The sequence below is a fragment of the Microcaecilia unicolor genome, chromosome 1 (genome assembly GCF_901765095.1).
Source record: "Microcaecilia unicolor chromosome 1, aMicUni1.1, whole genome shotgun sequence".
Taxonomy (NCBI): domain Eukaryota; kingdom Metazoa; phylum Chordata; class Amphibia; order Gymnophiona; family Siphonopidae; genus Microcaecilia; species Microcaecilia unicolor.
The window spans coordinates 596984748-597005522 of NC_044031.1; the positions used below are offsets into that span (position 1 = coordinate 596984748).

Genomic DNA, 20775 nt, shown 5'->3' on the forward strand with positions numbered 1-20775 from the left:
GCTCCAAAAATAAGTGAGGGCAGAAGAGTGCTTCTGGGTCGGAGAAAATGTAGCTTCTTACGGGGGTCATGTGATGCACAGGAGGATTTTGCGAGGCAGATGGTCCGGAGAATCAGGGAATGAAGGAGAAACCAGCGGAGGATTGGGGTCATGTGGCTACGCCATAGGATAAGACAAATACCTTGTGGATGGGGAATTGTAAACAACCTGTATACTTAATCAATCAGGTACATCAAACCTGTTTAATTTCACTACAGTTAATATCACATCCCGCATAATATTGAGCTTTTTTTTTATCCCTGGTCAGCATCCATTGTAATTAACAAGGACTTACTCTGCCTATTGACATTCCCCTTAATGTCACATATTGGTTAATGTCAACAGTTTTCACTGCTTGGTGATTCAAAATCTACTGCTTAATGTCACAAAGTAAGACTCCATGCTTCTAAACAGCCAATCACAGTGCTCTTCTTTATCACTTTGACAGATTCTAGTTCAGCAGCAGTTTCACGCAGACTCTAATGAGCAGTGATGTGTTGGTCTACACATGCATGTTAAAATGGTAGCTAAACATAAGCATGTCAATTTGGACTTAAGTTCAAAAATGGAGATTATAGATATGCTAGATAACAACTGTAAGTGCAAAGACATCGCTGAGAAGTTTGATATTGGCATTTCCACTGTGTCAAAACTTGCTAGCAAGTGGGATGAAATAATAAAGGATTTCCATTCATCATTAGCAGTTGCAAGCATTTAGCGCATGTGGACTAGCCTGTACTCATACGTTGAAGAGGCATGTTAAAGTGGTTTAAACAGACCCATGCTGCACAACTTCCGGTAAGTGGGCTGATGCTTACAGAGATTTCTGAATGATTGGTTAAAGAGATAGAGTTACCTGCATGAAAATATTCCAATGTATTCCTTGAACGCTTAAAAAAGCACCATAACATCATGTTCAAGGTCACTGCTAGCGAGTGTACTAGTTTTGAGCAGGAAGCAGTGAGTGGTTCGCGTTCCCGTTCGGCAAAAATAATGGAGAGCTACAGACCCAATGATGTGTTGAACATGGATGAAACTGGCATCTTTTACAAACTGTTACCAGACCAAATGCTGTGCCTCAAAAAAGAGAAGTGCCTTGGTGGAAAAAGAGCTAAAGACAGCCTCACAGCTGCAATTTGCTGCAACATGCCCGGCACTGACAAGTGACCACAGTTTGTAATCATAAATCACAAAATCTGCACTGTTTCAAGAATGTTAAAAGCCTTTTTGGTGACCTACACGGCAAAGAAACATGCATGGATGATGGGAGAACTGTTTGAAGATTAGGTGGTTTCATTTGACAAAAAGATGAAACAAAGGAAGAGGAAGTTCCTGTTATTTGTGGACAGTTGCCCAGCGCACACCGACCTCAGTAACCTGACTGCAACAAAGCTAGTCTTTCTGCCACCAAATACAACTAGTGTGATTCAACCTGCATTCAAGCAACAATACAGAAAGCGAATTGTGCAGTACATTCTGCATACAATGGAACAGAAGCAATCGGCAGACATTGATGTCAAAATTGCCATTTACTTCATGCACGCTTCATGGAATTCAGTTATCCAGGTGATGATCATCAACTGTTTTTGCAAAGGACAGTTTGATTCATCACATGCACATGAAAATGCTGGTGGCACAGTCAACATTGATCAGCCTTTATCCGTGCTGAGCGATGAGAAGTTGTCTGCAATTTTGGACTGTTCAGTGACCTTTGAACAATTTGTAACAGTTGATGATGAACTGATTTCAGCTGAAAAACAGTCCTGGAAGAAATCACAGCACGTTGCTGTAAAAGCAATGACAACTGTGCTCTGGAGGGTGCAGAATATGTTGAAGATGAAATGATGAAACAACCTTTAAAGAAATGACACGTGTTACACTTGCTCAGTCTATGCTTTCAAAGTGGTATGTGCTTTTATTGGTAGTTTGACCGATGTACAGGAAGATGTTTTCAATGCTGTGGCTTGTATTTAGGACTTCATAATTAACAGACCAGTGAATGTCACACAGTGTAAAATCATATTTTTATTTTGCTGCAGATCAGTGTATTTGATTAGAAAGTTACTGCCCTTTCGTGTACTGTGTATAGTGTATCAACTCCACTGAATAAAAACTGAAATATGAAAATAAACTTCTGGGCCTGTCTTCTCTGCTTTTAGTGCACTGTAAATATCTACTCCTGTTAATGTCACATCGAAAGCAACCAAATAGGTTGCAGGCAGTTCAGAATGCAATGGCCAAGTTGATTTGGGGGGGAAGGAAGTATGATCATCAGGCTCTTTTTCGAAAGAGAAGGATGCCCATCTTTCAACCCAAATCGGAAGATGGGCGTCCTTCTCACAGGGTCGCCCAAATCGGTATAATCAAAAGCTGATTTTGGGCGTCCCCAACTGCTTTCCATCGCAGGGATGACCAAAGTTCACAGGGGCGTGAATTGTTGCCGGTTTCCAAGTGAAGTCTAATCAGCTGGAAATCTTAACCTCTATTAGAATCAAACTGGTGGTTCTTGATGAAGCCCTGAAGTGGGTGGAACGTTTTGGGCCCCGTTGAAAAAAAAATGAACAGTTGAAACGTGGGGTTACCAAGCCAATTACGTTACAAGCTAAGTTAATCTATGCTCTGTTATGGCTTGTGAGAAATTTGTTTACTCAGTAATAATTTGAAATTGTAGCTCTAATATGGGCAATTTTGATTAAAAGACAGTGGGAAAGTTGACCCTATGGAAGAGATCAGATCACGGACATAAAAATCTTATATAGATATCAATGTTCTGTTGGTCAGACCTTGGTAAACACCTTGGTTTCTGAGGGTATTCCCTGTCTTTTTATTGTTGTATGTTCACTCTACACAACCCTTTAGGATTGTGTTTGGCTGTTTATCAACCTATGTTGTAAAAAAAAGGACATCCCTGACGAGCACTTGGACGACTTTACCTGGTCCTGTTTTTTTTTTACGACCAAGGCACAAAAAGGTGCCCGAACTGACCAGATGACCACCGGAGAGAATTGGGGATGACCTCCTCTTACTCCCCCAGTGGTCCCTAATCCCCTCCCACTCTCAAAACAAATCTTTAAAAATATTTTTTGCCAGCCTCAAATGTCATACTCAGGTCCATCACAGCAGTATGCAGGTCCCTGGTGCAGTGCACTTCAGGCAGGCGGACGCAGGCCCATCCCCCTCTACCTGTTACACTTGTGTTGGTAAATGTGAGCCCTCCAAAACCCACTGTACCCACATCTAAGTGCCTCCCTTCACCCGTAAGGGCTATGGTAGTGTGTACAGTTGTGGGTTTGGGGGGGGGGGGGGGTTGCGGGGCTCAGCAAACAAGGTAAGGGAGCTATGTACCTTGGAGAAATTTCTGAAGTCCACTTCAGTGCCCCCTAGGGTCCCCGGTTGGTGTCCTGGCATGTCAGGCGGACCAGTGCACTAAGAATGCTGGCTCCTCCCATGACCAAAGGGCTTGCATTTGGTTGTTTCTGAGATGGGCGTCCTTGATTTCCATTATCGCTGAAAATCAGAAACGACCAAGTCTAAGGATGACCTAAATTTCAGGATTTGGGCGTCCCCGACCGTATTATCGAAACGAAAGATGGACGTCCATCTTGTTTCGATAATACGGGTTTCCCCGCCCCTCCATCGGGAAGTTTTGCGAGGACATCCTTAGCAAAACTTGGGTGTCCCTTTCGATTATGCCCCTCCACGAGACACCTTGTCTGATTCAGTTTCACTGGTTGTCATTGCTGGCCAGAATTGAATTTAAAGTTTTAATTTTTATTTTAAAAATTATTTATGGTTCAAGTCCCGGCTGTCTAAAAGATTTTGTGGCAATATATACCCCCCACAGAAATTTATAATATATCCATGACTTGAAACTAATTAAACCATCGAGAAATGGTAGGTACAGAGCAAACATTATTGGGTAAAGGTGATAAATAATGGAACTCTCTTCCAGGAGATTTGAGAGGTATAACAATTGTGATTGTCATCATTTGAAAATGTGGCTTTTTACAAAGTATTTGACTATGTAATGAGGTTGTTATGAAGTGATATCTGGGATTTAGTTTTAGTATCTAGGACAGATATAGTTTTTAGATTTTGCATGTTAAATATCCGTTATGTAGAGAATTTCTTTTTTAGATGTTTTATTCTGTAATTCGTCCTGTGCATCAGCAGCAGCTAGTAAGGCACTCTGCCTCCAGCTGGGCTTGTGCCTGTTCCTGTTGTTCTTCAATATCCTGCCACCTTTGATGCAATTTTCTCTTTCTGCAAGGGGGGTACATTGGAGAGGAACAGGAATGGGCCCAAACCCACCCGGAGGCAGAGTGCCTTGATTGCTGCTGTTGATGCACACAAGTTTGGAGGACCCGGGTGGGCAGTGAGTGAGAAACCAGGTATCGTGGGAGAGGGAGCTGGAGATGTGCTGATCTGGGTGGGGGGGGGGGGAAGAGTGAAAGGCAGCTATGCTGGATTGGGTGGAGGGGGATTGGAACTTGAAAGATGGTATGCTGGTCCTGGTTTTGGGGGGAAGAGAAGGAGAATATGGTGGACCTGCGATTGGGGGAGGGGTGGAGATGGAGATCTGTTGGACCCACTGGGGAGAAGAGATAGATCAGGTTACACTAGCATAGAGAGAGGGACAGCTGAATATAAGGGGAAGATACGGACACTAAGAGAACAGATATTAAACATGCGGGGAGGACAGGAACAGGGACACAGGAGATATGCTGGACAGGACAAATAAAGATGCAGAGAGAAGGTGGATGGGTGGACAGGAGAGAGAAGAAATGTCAAGTGTACAGGACACCCTGGAAAGACGGGGGAAAAAACAGAGAAAAGCACAAGAGACACTTGAACCAAATGTGCAGACTTACAAAGATAGAAAAAAGTATTTTATTTTTAATTTATTTATTGGAATGTGTCACCTTTAGAAAATGTGCATCTCTGATATCTTCCACTTCAGTTTCTCTCTCTCTAGTATTGCTGTATATGCAAGTCTGATTTCTTGTGTTTTTTGTTTTTTTTTGCCCTCATCTCCATTACTGATGTGTAGTCCCTTGTTTCATATTTGCTGAGGGTGTTTTGCATGTGTGATCAAGGTACATTATTTTACTAGCATGTAGTTTATACGCGGAGATCTGTAGCTGTCCTGTATGTTCTGTTTTCTTACTAGGGGCTGTATTGGTTTGTTAGGACCTGGAGTAATATTTATAGTACTATTTTTTCATGGATAAAGTTGTTGCTTTTTGAGTCCTGGAGGTTAGTGCTATTATGGTATGGTAAGGTATTTCTATATAGTGTTTTTCCTTGAAGGGATTGTGTGTTGGACTTACTGAGGGGACATCAAAACTTAAATATAATTTTAGTTTCTCAAACATCTGACAGAGTTTGTGAAATAATCAGAGAATATATGTGTGTCATTTTTTTCTTCTAAAATGGCAACCCTAGTGCGGACAGTTGAGTGTAGAAGGGGGCGTGCAGAATAAGGTTCAACAGTAGGTGAGGCAAGGGACTTGGGGTGGGACAAGGGAAGGGGCATGTAGCAAGACAGGTGTTGGGTTTTCTCTGTCAAAAAGTTGGCAAACTTATCCACAGGTCTATTGAAAAGGAGAATCATTTAGCAGCTAGTCATTTAATATAGGGAAACCAGTGTCCAATATATTTCTGGTTTTTTGGTATCTATACAATTTCTCTGTCACATTTAGAAATTCCCCATGGGGAGAGACTGATTGCCTATACACAGCCAAATTTTTATTGTTACATCTACCCTGTGGGGAATAACCATGTTTTCAATTTCTTTCTAAAAACTTTTATATCTAATTCTGATCTCAACTTTGAAAGGCATCTCATTCAACCATTGTACTGCAATCACAGAAAAAATGCACGTTACCATTTGTAGTCAGTATCATGTGGTTATAATTTGGCTAAGATTAAATTTCTGATATAAAGGTGGACCTAGTTGTTTATTGTACAAGTACTGTGGAAAGACATTCTTAAATACATGTTTGTGCAGCGCTGCGTACGCCTTGTAGCGCTATAGAAATGCTAAATAGTAGTAGTAGTAGTAAATACATAATATCCCTGCCTGTGTCCTTCCATAACAAGGAGAAGAAGAAGTTTACTGCCCACCAAATGATGTCCTGGCTTCAAAGTTTTCTTTGTGCGCTACTCATCAGTGTTGGGGGTCATTCTTAGATACTTGCATAGAAATCAGCTGATAAATGTTATTCTCTCTGATAATGATCAGAAACGTTTACTGCCAGATAACTGACCACAAGCAAACCTCTGATCTTTTAGCAAACACTTATTTTACATCTTCCTTTTTGAATAGTAGAAATGAAGGCAAACGCTCAATCAGATTTTCATTCAGTTATTTATTTATTTATTTGTTGCATTTGTATCCCACATTTTCCCACGTACATGGCAGGCTCAATGTGACTTACATAGTACCATGGTGGCAATCGCCATTTTCGGTAAGAGAAATACAGAGTGGTCTTGCGTTTAAAGTTCATAAGTGACAGAGTAAATTAAGTATTCAAGGAGAGAGAGTTAAGTTTTGTCCAGTTCTGGTATGAGTTTTGATTGTGTTGCAGGGTTCAGGTGTTTAGGTTGGATCATTCTGTTATGCCTTTTTGAACAGGTTGGTTTTCAATGATTTCCGGAGGTTTGTTAGGTCGTGCATTATTTTCATGGCGTTTGGAAGTACATTCCGTAGTTGCGTGCTTATATAAGAGAAGCTGGATGCATACGTTGATTTATATTTTAGTCCTTTGCAGCTAGGGTAGTGGAGATTTAGGTATTATAAGGTCTGCCATGTAGACTGGGGCTTCACTGTGAATAATTTTATGAACCAGGGTGCAGATTTTGAACGCAATTCGCTCTTTGATTGGGAGCCAATGTAGTTTTTCTCGTAAGGGCTTGGCACTTTCGTATTTCGTTTTTCCAAATATGAGTCTGTGGTGTTTTGGGCAGTTTGGAGTTTCTTAATGATTGTTCTTTGCATCCGGCATAGATTGCATTGCAGTAGTCTAGGTGACTTAGAACCATTGATTGTACCAGGCTGTGGAATATTTCCCTCGGGAAGAAAGGTTTTACTCGTTTAAGTTTCCACATTGAGTGGAACATTTTTTTGTTGTATTTTTCTCTTGGCTCTCTAGCGTGAGATTTTGGTCGATTGTAACTCCGAGAATTTTCAGGCTGTTTGAAACAGGAAGCGTGTAGTCTGGCGTGTTTATATGGATCGGTTTGTTCGTGTTGTGTAGTGATGAGAGGATCAGACAGTGTGTTTTTTCTGCATTGAGTTTTAATTGAAATGTATCCGCCCATGAGTTCATGATTTGGAGGCTGTTTGATTTCGTTTGTGATTTCTGTTAGATCATGTTTGTACGGGATGTATATTGTGACATCATCTACGTAAATGTAGGGGTTAAGGCCTTGGTTGGATAGGGATTTGGGTAGTGGGGTCATCATTAGGTTGAAAAGGGTCAGTGATAGTGGTGATCCTTGGGGTACTCCACATTCTGGTTTCCATGGTAGTGATGTGTTCAAGTTTGCTATCACTTGGTATGTTCTTGCAGTTAGGAAGCCATTGATCCAACTGAGTGTGCTTCCCCCGATCCCGAAGTATTCTAGTATGTTTAGTAGTATTTTATGGTTTACCAACGCACTAGACATATCGAATTGTGGGAGAAGTACACTCTTGCCAGTTGCAATTTCTTGTTTGAATTTGGTTAGGAGAGTGATTAGTACTGTTTCAGTGCTGTGGTTGGAGCGGAATCCTGATTGTGATTCGTGTAATATTGGAAATGTGTTTAAGTAATCAGTAAGTTGCTTGGTTACCGTGCTTTCCAGTAGTTTGACTACCAGAGGGATAGATGCTACCGGGCGGTAGTTGGTAATATCATTTGCTTTTTTCTTTGAGTCTTTAGGTATTGGGGTGAGTAGTATATTGCCTTTGTCCTTAGGAAAGAGTCCATGTTGTAGCAAGTAGTTTAGGTGTGATGTGAGGTTTGCTATGAAGCGTTGAGGAGCGGATTTTATTAGGTTGTTGGGGCATATGTCTAGTTTACAGTGGGATTTGGCAAACCTGTTAATTGCTTGGGTGACGGTTTCAGCGGTGAGGAGTGCGAAGTTTGTCCAGATTCGGTCTGCTGGGTATTCACCTAGGATTGGGTCCAGATAGTCAGTGAATTTTTCGATGTCTCTGGTGTTCTGTGGTAGCGTATTGCGTAGGTTTACAATTTTCTCATTAAAGTATTTAGCAAGTTTGTCTGCCGATGGGGTCTCTGTGTTGGTTGTGGTAACCAGTGTGGTATCTAGTAATTTGTTGACGAGTTGGTAAAGTTTATGGGTGTCTTTGTAGTCTGACCCTATTTTGGTTTTGTAGTAAGACCTTTTGGTTTGCCTTATTGCATACTTGTATTTTCTTTGCATTTGTTTCCATGCGTTGAGTGTGTGTTCATTCTTTATTTTTATCCATGCTAGTTCAAGCCTCCTAACTTGTGTTTTTAGTTTTTTTCAGTTCTCTGAACATCTGAACATGTTGAGATGTTCAGTTATCTGAACATCTTTGGAATATTTATTTATTTATGGCAGTTTATATATAACCATTCCTAGTGTGTTTTCTCCCATCTCCTAGCCCTGATAGGGAGGGGGGAAGCATTACAGCCTCATAGGCTGTAAAAAATAAGAGAGAAAACTTAGACTTAGGTGCAATCAGCCATATCTTTATTTATATCTCACAGAGCCAATATACAAAATAATTGTTTTCTCTCTGGAGCAGGTTGTCAGTCAGGTGCGCACCCTGAAAGATGAGGACTGCTCAGCTAACATCTCCCGGACATCACATAAATACTGTTACGAGTTCTGCCTTCCCAGAAATCATGTGACTTCTCCCAAACTAACTTATGATCATATATGGATATTCCTGTAATATTCTGTTATTCTTTATATGTATACATATATGGACATTTCCTACATTATATCATCCTCTCCTCTTATATGCACAATGTGACCACTAATTTAGTTCTTATCAGTATGGCTGTGCTCATAGCAAATGACCATGAAACCAGCTAGTACATATCATGAAACACCTGGTGTCTCTTCCACTCCGAGCACATATTTCCATAGCAACATCCTGAGCTCACATGGTCCTCAGTCTCAAGGTTACATCCAATTATATCTGCCATACATGGACTGCAGGGCCCCCAAGCTCCTTCCTTGTGTCACCTTGACATGTAACATGCATATCCCATATCCCAAGAAAGCATAGTACAACTGCAGGAACACAAGGTTAGGAAAACTTGGGAGCCTGCTAGCCCATCATTTGGATAGCCTGCTAAGCCTTGGGATCCAGAGCCAGCTGAGCCCTGAGATCCAGCTGATTCTTTATACAGGCCATAACCACACAACATGGCAGTATAGGAAGGATTATACACTAGAAACAGTTCTTTGAAGAGCAAACAAAAAATCTTTAAAATGTATGAACACAAGAGGGGAGTGGCCTGGGCAAGATGGCGTCCTAGCTGGTCTCTCAGCGTTCTCTGTGTTAGTGGGTGATTCCTCGGGTCTGTTTTCCTTTTGAAAATTAAAATGCCACATACTAAAAGAAAAGGGACGACAAGGAGATTGCTGCCGATACCCCTAACGTCGTCCCCCGCCCAGCAAACAATTGACCGCTATGTGAGAAGCTTACCTCCTGGACAAGGATCGGCGAGCCCTGCTGTGAGCGACGTCGAGGGAGCGACGCCGACTTTGGGGCCGGAAACTTCTTTATCGCCGCCTATGCTGAATCCACCACCTTGCCCTGCTGCCTCCAGGTTGGAAGTTGCGGACCGGACTGACTCCGAAGTGTTTAGTCCAAGCTCGCACGGCGGTGCTTCCCCTGGAGGAGCAGAGGGAGACATCGAGGAGCAGGAAGTGCTCAAGGAGGTGACAATGGAAGTCATTTGGCAAGCGGTCCAGAAACTGACGGAAGAGGTGGCAAATTCCACTAAACAAATGCTTATGATAGTGAGTAAATTGACGACTATGTCTGACTCTTTAGATAATATAAAACAAGATCATGCTAATCAAATAGGTCAACTAAAAGAAGAGGTTAACTCTCTGAAAATGGTAGTGGATACTTTGGTTAAAGATAAAATTTTTTCGGCACGGAAATTAGAACAATTAGAAAATCACAATCGACGACTGACTTTGAGACTACTTAATTTTCCTATATCGTCAATTATGACATCCCGTGATTTTCTTAAGAAGTATTTTCAAGAAATACTGAATCTATCTTCAACAGATATACCTCCTTGTAGTAAAGTCTATTATTTGCCAAATGTTCCAAAAAATAGAGAAGTTTCAGAACCAGTGAAAACTATGCCCGCTATTGACATTCAAAATTTAACAGCTGTTCTGGAAGAATCTATGGATGAGATCACATCCAGAGGAACTCTGATTATAACTTTAGTTTTCGAACAAGATATAAATATGTTGATGAAATTGTATTTTAAATATTCTCCAAAAACATTTTGTGGCCAGAAAGTGTGGATGTTCCCGGATGTGGCAAAGATTACACAACAAAGGAGAAAACAATTTTTACTTATGAGAGACGAAGTCAAGGGATTAGGTGCAACATTTATGTTGGCCTACCCTTGTAAATGTTTGATTCGCCTGTCTGGGACAAAATATGTTTTTTTTTTGAACCATCTCAACTAAAGACGTTTCTGGACTCTAAAAGATCTTCTAGTTGAATGACATTAAGAACTATCAGCAATAATAATTCGGGATAAAGATCAGGACTTACCTATACATTATTAAAATAGTTTCTTCTTAAGTTACATTCTCCTTGAAATTGTACTTACAACCCACTACCCCCCCTTCCTAGATTGTGGTCTGAGGCAGAGTATAAATAATTGTATTTTGGAAATCTCTGTTAGATTTTCTATGTTTTCTTTTCATTTTCTTCTAAATAATTTCTCTGTATTGCCTTACAAATGATTATTCGTTTGTATTATTGAAACTAATAAATAAATAAATAAAAAATGTATGAACACATTCGGTTGTCTAAGTTAGCATCATACATTTTCAATTATTGCTATCTTCTTATAGCCCCTATTTAGCTTGAGGATCCAACAAAAGGGTGCAATTGCACACCGTCAGTAGAACACTAATGCCTTTTGGTTAATTGTTTTCAAGTTTTGCCCTTTCAGGATATTGCCACAAACTGATTATTGTATAAAACCTTCGAAGCACAGATCCATTGCAATGAATGTTTTGATCCCTGTAGATGACATCCTGAAAAGGTTCTAATTTTCTCTGTGCAGTTTGATCTCATTATTTTCTGTAAGAGGTACATTGCATTTCTGTCATTTCAGGATCTAATGACTTGACTATGCAGAACCTAGTTTAGAAGGTCTTATTTGTGAGAAGTGTGGCCCAGGGAGGACAAGAAATTTATCAGGACCTCATTAGTACATCTTGAAAATGACTCCAACAGTTATACCCCTATAATGTCAAGGCAATATTTTCTCCAGAGCATATTTGAAGCCTCTGAGGAAGAAAATAAATTGTACATATAAGCTGTGTATCTGTTCTGGCCAGACTCTTGTCAATCATTTCATTGCCCTGAAGCAAAAGTAATGAAAGCTTTTTTTTTTTTTTTGCTTTTCAAAGCACTGGGAGCCTTCACATTTTCGATCAGGGCTTTTTTTTTTTTTTTCCAAGGAGTACTTAATTGTACTGAATACAGGAAGCTTTTCTATTGCCTGATAAAATTAACTCAGTCCCAAGTATTCATAAAAGAGCCCAGTCTCTGCATACCCCAAATTCACACACACATGCCTTCCTGAGGGGAAAGGACTTCAACCAGTGCCTGTGGGCCAATAAGATGGTATGGAGGTATAGGCTGCAGCTAGCACGTAATGGCTCTGCCCCAGCAAAACATAGGAGAAGCAGGGCTACTGTCCAGAAAATAAAGGTAGAAAACAATTTTTTAGTTTTGGTTTAGTGACTTAAATATGCCAGCTCTTAGAATTGGAATATGCAGCATTTTATACCTTTGTATGTTGCACAAAATGTGTTTGTTTCTCTGGTATTGTACAGCAGAGAGAGTCCAGTTTTTGGCTGCACATTTCAGTCATTTACCTGTGTTTGATAAGGCTCTATCCATATTTTGCATATGTGACCAAGATAAGGTATTTTCTGAGCATGTAGTTTCTGTGTAGGGATTTGTAACAGTCCAGCTTATTTTCTTCTGTAGGCCGACCGAATTTCGTTTCAGAATTGTCACCAAAACCAAGCAATTCCACATTCAGGTTTCAGCCGAAAATGCTTAATGCAATTAATCCCCACCCTCACCCAACACCTGTAGGTTCTCCCTAGGCCTACCTTAGGAAGCCCTGGTTGGTCTAGTGGCCTCTTCAGGGACAGGAACGAACTCCACTTTTCCCTGCCCCATTCTTCTGCTCCAATGGAAATGGCTGCCAAGACTCCTACTCGTGAGACTGCCATGGGGTGTTATAGCAGCAATTTTGTGGTGGGAACCAACGCAGGTAGGGGACTCGCTCCTGCTCATACTGGTTCCAACTGCAAAATGGCTGCCGGAACCTTATGCAGCAGTCTGGGCCTCCATTTCCATTGGAGCTGCACAGGGTAGAAAGAAGTGGGATTCATTCCTGCCCCCAAAGAGGCCACTAGACCACCAGGGCTCCCTAAGGTAGGCCCATGGAGGGCCAACCATTGTCAGGTGGGGGCAGCGGGGTTAATGGCAGGAGAGGGCTTTTTGGATTGGATGGGGGGCATTTTCATTTACGCTTTTGGTTTCTACTGAAAAAGAGTAGCCAATTTCAGTCACAGATTTAGTTTCGGCAGGAACCAAAAATTCTGTGTTCTTGCAGGCTCTGTTTTCTTTTTCCAAAAAGCAGTGTGTTCTAAGGTCTAGGGTGTAATATTTGCAATGCTTCCTTTTCATGGAGACACTGGTGGTTGCAGGGGGCATCTAGGGTTTACTGAGACCTTAGTGGCCACTCCACTCCTTAACGATGTCCCTGCATGTACCAGTACCTCTTATGCTAGACAAAAACAAATCCCACTGCTTTCAATAATAGCTATTTGTAGCCTCTGTAGAAAAGTAAATATGGTTACATATCAGCTATTCATCTCTCCTTTTGGCCTAACAGCCTTTATTACCTGTAAGGGAAAAGCACTGCCACTTTTCTTGAACTATTTCAACTATTTCTTGAACTATTATTGAGGAGCAACTATTTGCTCCTCAATAATTCTACTGCTTTTCACCCTTGGCCTTTCAAAAAAAAAAAAAAGGTGAGAGAGAGGGAGGGTCCCTTTCTCAAAATGACTAGCATTTTCTGTAGTAACAAAAAAATCAAGGAAGAGTGCAAGCAAACAGCAGATCAAAACACAACATGAGAAGCATCACTGTTGCTACTTCAACATTAAGTAATTCTGATTGGGTTTCTATTCCATTGTAATTTTGTTTCAAGTTAGGGGAGGTGGTTAAAACATGTACTTAAGGGATGGTGGATTTCATTGTACTATTCTGCTAAACCTTCACTTTGTTTTATTCAGTCTGAAATGACAAACAAGGTTCACTGTGGAGAAAGTTGTTGCACAGCTGATCTGTGGTGACAGAGAGGGTTCATGCAACTCTGGAAATGGCATGCATTAAGATAATAGACGATTATGCTCATGGGGAGGAACAGGGCTTTGAGCTGGATGACCCCCTCTTCTTTGAAAGTGTATCCAGCATTGATGAAAAGGAGATGCCAGTGCCAAAGGAGATCCCAACCCTTGCAGCAGTATGAGTGAGAGAATTTCTTACTACTTAACCCCAAGGATAAGCAGTGGCTTTCCCCAAGTGTACCTTAATAAAGGTTTACAGACTTTCATCCATATCTTTTTTTTAAACCAAGATAATAACATAAGAATAGCCATATTGAGTCAGACCAATTGTTTAGTCCAGTATCCTGTTTCCAGCAGTGTCAAAGCCAGGTTACAAGTACCTGGCAGAAACCCAAATAGTGGCAACATTCCATGCTACCAATCCCAGGGCATGCAGTAGCTTCTCCATTTCTGTCTTAATAGAAGATTGGAGGGTGACCAATGTAACTCTGATTTTTTTTTTTTTAAGTTCCAGAGATAATCCAGGAAATTAATGACTGGTGAGCCTGACATTGGTGCCGGGCAAAATGGTAGAAACTATTATAAAGAACAAAATTACAGAGCATATTCGAAATCATGACTTAATGAGACAAAGCCAACATGGATTTAGTGAAGGGAATCTTGCATCACCAATCTATTACATTTCTTTGAAGGGGTGAACAAACGTGGATAAAGTTAAACCAGTCGATATTGTGTATCTGGATTTTCAAAAGACATTTGACAAAGTACCTCATGAAAGACTCCAGAGGAAAGTGGAGTGTCATGGGATAGGAGGTAGTGTTCTATTGTGGATTAAAAACTGGTTAAAAGATAGAAAACAGAGAGTAGGGTTAAATGGTCAGTGTTCTCAATGGAGAAGGGTAGATAGTGGGGTTCCCAGGGGTCTGTGCTAGGACCGCTGCTTTTTTGGCCGCCGCCACACAATGAGCAGAAGATTTCAGCGTATTATCTACAATGACACCAGTCTTCCAATTTCCTAAGGTCTGGAGTGGAGGAGTGGCCTAGTGGTTAGGGTGGTGGACTTTGGTCCTGGGGAACTGAGGAACTGAGTTCAATTCCCACTTCAGGCACAGGCAGGTCCTTGTGACTCTGGGCAAGTCACTTAACCCTCCATTACCCCATGTGAGCCGCATTGAGCCTGCCATGAGTGGGAAAGCGCGGGGTACAAATGTAACAAAAAAAAAAAATTCCTGCAAGTTTTCACAGTCCGCATGTGTTTTAACAACCTTGAGAAGTTTTGTGTCATCTGCAAATTTAATCACCTCAATCATTCTGATTTCCATATCATTTATAAATATACTAGTAAAAAAGGCCCATTTCCAAAACAAATGAAACGGGCGCTAGCATGTGGTTTGGTTTTTTTTTGTTTTCTTTTTCTGTTTGATATTAAGGGATATATTTTTTTTTTAAAAAAGGAAAAGAGTTTTTTTTTAAAGTTGTAAAGTCTGTATGAGTGTTTGTGGTTTTGAGGGGGGGTTGTGGGGGTCTATGGGTGTATGCTATTTTTTTGGGGGGGAGGGGTGTTTGTGGGGTAGGGTAGCGTTGTTCTGTATGAGTGTTTGTGGTTTTGAGGGGGGTTGTGGGTGTCTGTGGGTGTGTGTGCCATTTTGTGGGGGGGTGTTTGTAGGGGGGTGTTTGTGGGGTAGGGTTGTTCTGTATGAGTGTTTGTGTTTTTTTGGGGGGGGATTATGGGATTCTGTGGGTGTTTGTAAGAGAGAGATGTAGGTTTTTACTGTTTCAGTTTTTGTATTAAGGGGGTTGGGGGAGGGAGTGTGTGTGTATGAGTGTGAAAGCAAGATGTTGTCTGTTCATGGCAGTGTGTGGCATTTTGGGTGGTGGGCAGTTTGGTTGTATGTATGTGTGTTAGTGAGTGATGCTGATTGTCCATATTAGATGTGGGGTTTTTTTGTGGCTGGTAGGGGGTGATTCTCTGCGTGTGAGTGTGATACAGTAATCTTAATTCAGCAGGGCACTCTGATGTGGTATTTGTAGGCACTTGTATTTTTGTTGAAACCAGAGGGATCCGTTGCAGGCAGGCAGTAGGAGTAGATATGGGTTTTTTTTTTCCGAGTGTGGAATGTGGGTGGTGTTCTGTAGGGGGGGACGGGGCTGAGGGTGCATGTGTCTGGAGGTCTCCTTGTAGGCACTGATTTCAGCTGGGCACTCAGGTGGGCTATTATCCGTTTTTTTTAGGGGGGGGGGTTGGGTGCCGGAGGTTTCCGTTTGGGTGGGTATTTTTTTTGGGGGGGGGGTTGGTTTGGTTTTAGTGTGGAATGTGGGTGGCGTTCTGTAGGGGGGGGTGGGGCTGAGGGCGCATGTGTTTGGAAGTCTCTGTTGTAGGCACTGAACGCCGGCTTGGAGACTCACCGCATGAACAGCTTGCAGAGTAAGGTCCGCGATGTAGTGGTTGTTTAGTGACGTTCTTCGTCCGCGCTTTCCTCGCGGTTGGTCCCCGTGCTGGTAGCTACCCCCTCCTCAGGAAGGGGCGGGACTCGTGTGTGTTTGTTTTTTTTTTCCTGAACGCCGCTGCATTTTCTTCGCTGTCCCACTCCTGCTCCTCTGCAGCACCGGTCCCATTCAAAGGCTTGGTGGTTTCTAAGTCCATGTGAGTGTTTGGGAGGTGGAACCGTACTTTGTGTGCATCACCTGAGGCACAGCCAATCAGCAGCGGGTGGAACCGTACTTTGTGTGCATCACCTGAGGCACAGCCAATCAGCAGCGCGTGGGCGGGGCAAACACTGATGTTCAAAAAGTGGTCTCTGCCGCCTCACTTTAGAACGTTGGGAAAGTGAGGCTTCATTAGAATGTTGGAGGTGTGTTTTATATAGAGAGATTAAATAGTACCGTTCCCAGTACTGATCCCTACGGCACTCCAGTATTCACCCTCCTCTATTGAGAGAAATGACCAAGCTGGTGCATTAGCTGCTTTTATTACTTGCTCCATGAATGAGTTCCAGAACTAAAAAAAATCCAAAAATTAATACTGCGACAAGGTTATTGTATTCAGCTGGTAAATTTGAGAATGTTACGCCATTGGCTTACCATTTAAAATTTTTACAGTGGTTTTTATGCAATAATTATTTAGGCATATAATAACATATTGCATACCAATTACAAATACTTAATAATTTACCCTGGTATTTCGTCGTATAAGTATCAAATCAAATCTTTATTAAATAACATTAAAAATTGTATCCAAAATCACAAAAGTAAGGAGTCAGAAGTTCCACCAACACTCCTCTATATATGCCCCAAAATAAAGTATCAGTCCTTCATAGCAAATTGCAAACCTTGTATAACAACCCGCAGATTCAAGTCCTGATTAATCACAAACCACTAACTGGTCACTCTGCATGACTACCCGCATGCATTCACTTTCAGTGGGTCAAATGAAACAAATCTATCCTGTGCAGGCCAGCAACTGTGACCTACTGTGTAGTCTCCCGCAACCGCTCACTTTTCAGCAGGTGACCTCCTCCTACTTGTTAGACTACATCTGCTTCTTTTAATAGTGATGGGGAGACAGACACCGTTCTTATATAAATGCAGGGGTAAAATGCTTTAATGAAATTCACATCCACCTAATTGTTCTTGTCCTCAATACAGGCCAGTATTTCACAAATTGCTTTCTCAGAAAAACATAGCATACGACCTAAAAACAATAATACAAAAAATTAAGGCTATATTTTAATTGTGATTAACACCACGATTAACTTGAAATTTGTTAATTGTGATTTTAAAAATGAATCAAGGTTAATAAAATTGCCTTACCTTTCCAGCAGCCACCATTATGTTCCCCTTCCCTTCCTCTCCACTCAGCATGTCAGTGTTGCAATTTGGGCACTCCTGATTAGCTCCTTCCTTCCCCTCCGGCGAGCTCCGTCTAAGTCCATCCTCTTCTCTGAGTCCCCCCCCCCCCCCCCCGGCGAGGTCTGTTCCTCTTCTCTGAGTCCCCCTCCCCCCGGCAAGGTCTGTTCCCCTTCCTTGGGTACCCTCCCCCCCCATGAGGTCCGTCCTCTACCCCGAGTCCCCTTCTCTCCCCTTCAAACAGGTCTGTCCTCTTCCCTGAGTACCTCTCCCTCTCCACTCTGCGAGATCCGACTCCCACCTCCCTCCCCCCTGCCATGAGGTCAGGGTCCCCTCTTCCTCCTCATACAGCTCCCTGTCTGCATGCTTGATTAGGCATGCAAGCAGGCAGTCTGGGGGGGGGGAGGGGGCAAAGAGAGTAGAGACATGCAATCACACAGGCTGTGAGTGACTGCATCTGTCCCCCATCCCACCCCCCAGGTGCCTTAAATAACCACATACTTTAAATACAATGAGTTTTAACATTTTTCATGGATAAACCCTGTCATATATGAGTGAATTGTTAAAGTTTCTATCAGCCCAGAATCATATGTTTGAGAGATCATTTTAGATTACATTTTCCAGGCAATTCAGAATTATGTTGTTCAATGTATGTTAGAAATGACTTTTGGTTACCAGGCTTCTAAAATATAGAACGGGTTACCTTATCTAAATTATAGGACCTTTGTGGGGGGGGGGGGGGACTTTTAAAACCCATCTTTTGATAGATGGGGCAAGATGGCATCTGTGGGAGGAGACGTGGTTTGAGAGCTCTTGCAATATGAATCGCGTATTCTTGAAGAGAAATAATTTTTCCTCGTTTTAAATGGGGAAAAGGAAAGGGAAAACTGGGGTGAAAGCCTCCCCTAACACCGGTGTTAATCCCACTCTCAGACAGACAACGCTAGAAGATTTCAGAGTTCCACCACTGGCTATGCAAAGGCCTACCTTGATTGAATCCCCTTGTTCAGCTGGGGAATCCAGCATAGAAGCGGCTTTGTTAAGCCCACTCTATCAGCTATCACCCCCAAGACCAGGAAGGGAAATAACGACAGCAGTTGAGCCCCGAGGGGCGTTTCCCGAAGATGTTAATTCCACTTCAAAGGCTGGGAGAAGCCCTGCTGTTTCGTCTACCCCGATGGAAAAGATGCCAACAGAAACAGTTGGAGCTGGTGCCCCTCTGTTTTCTCCAATCGAGGGAGTTAACTCTGGAAGTCTCGGGACGACTGCAAAACCTGCAGATGTGCTGTGGGAAGCTATCCAGACTCTAAACACTTCATTCCTTCAGGTAAATAACTCATTTAAGCTAGAACTTTTGGCATTGAATCAGTTTAAAACTTCTTTTACTGAAAGAGTTGAATTGAATGAACAAAAAATTGAAACAAATGAAGGTGAAATTAAAAAATTGCAAAGTTCCACTGGAACCTTGATCCAAGATAGAAATATCTTGGACGGAAGATTAGAATATTTTGATAATCAAATAAGGAAGAATAACCTGAGATTCCTTAAGTTTCCGAGATCTCCTTTGATTACTCCCATTGATATGCTTAAGAAGTACTGCACAGAAGTATTGATGATTCCTAAAGAAGCATTTCCTCCTATTGTTAAGGCATATTACATCACTCGGACATCAGTTCCTGCTGACCCTCAACAACAACTTAACTGAATTTTTGGAAAGTTCTCTTGATGTGATCACGGAGCGTACAACTTTAATAGTGACTTTCGCATTTGAGACCGATAGAAACAACATACTCCGACTTTACTTCAGACACATTTCAACACAATTTCTTGGAACTAAAGTACTGGTGTTTCCTGACTTGAACAGAGAGACTCAGAAAAGAAGAAAGCAATTTATAGACTTGAAATCAAGAGTTCTTGCTTTGAATGGGACTTTCTTATTAAAATTTCCATGTAGATGTTTAATTTCTTTAAATGCAGTTAATTATGTCTTTTTTGAATCAAGGAAACTACAGGAGTTTATTTTATCTCATGAAGGAGAAGTAGTTGGAAGTTGGGATGCCCCTACAAATGAGAATGCTGGCAATCGCTAGTGGTCCTTTAACATATCCCCTCTTTTGTTAGAATAATATTTCAAATTATATTTTCCTTGTATCTTGCCTATAATAAGTAGTGGACAAAATTATATGCTATTTCAATCTTGTGTATGAAGATTTTCCTGCAATATATTTTCTTTTTTTTCCAATTAACATTTATGTTATGTAAATGTAATAATGAAACTTATAAATAAAGAATTATAAAAAATAAATAAAACCCATCTTTTTCAAAAATATGTTAGAAAAGACATTTAAAATGTGAAGTTTGGCATTTCATGTTATTTTAGAGAAGGATTGTATTGTAATTCCTAGGAATTCCTAGTTCTCTGTTTTTGTTAACCACAATGATCTGTTCTCAGTATACGCAGTATATGAGAGATCTATTAGTATTGGCATTGGTAGCTATATGTTAAGTGAAAAAAATATTTTCTCCTATTTGTTTTAAATGTGCTACTATATACCTTCATGGCATGTTCCCTCATCTTTGCATATTTTGAAAGAGTAAACAATCGATTTTCATTTACCCATTCCACTCCATTCAGTATTTTATAGAGTCTCTTCTCCAAGCTGAAGAGTCTCAATAAACCACTTCGCCAACCCAACCCAGTTAAGAATGTCTACCTTCTATACTCACCCACCTAACTCTTTTCTTTTCCCTACTTAATCTTGATACTAACTGTATCTGACATCCTGGAATGACAATGTCATTACAAGTCTCTGTAAGCCACATTGAGCCTGCAAATAGGTGGGAAAATGTGGGATACAAATGCAATAAATAAATAGAGGGGCATTTTCGAAAGAAACGTCCAAGTTGCGATTTGGATGTCCTTGCAAAACGGCAAAACCAGGGGCGGGAAAACCCGTATTTTCAAAACGAGATGGAAGACCATCTTTCATTTTGAAAATACCGTCAGAGACGTCCAAATCCTTAGTCGGACGCCCCTAGACATGGACATTTCTGACTTTCGTCGATTTTCGAAACCAAAGATGTCCTTGTCAAAACGTCCAAATGCAAGCCATTTGGGCATGGGAGGAGCCAGCATTTCTAGTGCACTGGTTCCCCTGACATGCCAGGACACCCTAGGGGGCACTGCAGTGGACTTCATAAAATGCTCTCAGGAACATAGCTCCCTTATCTTGTGTGCTGAGCCCCCCCAAAACCCACTACCCACAA

General features: G+C 41.5%; 1 protein-coding gene across 1 annotated transcript in view; it reads left to right on the top strand.

Moving 5' to 3' along the window:
• The window catches only part of KHDRBS3 (KH RNA binding domain containing, signal transduction associated 3), a 443659-nt gene that overhangs the window by 364949 nt on the left and 57935 nt on the right, over positions 1-20775 (top strand). The gene's annotated exons all lie outside the window — the stretch shown is intronic.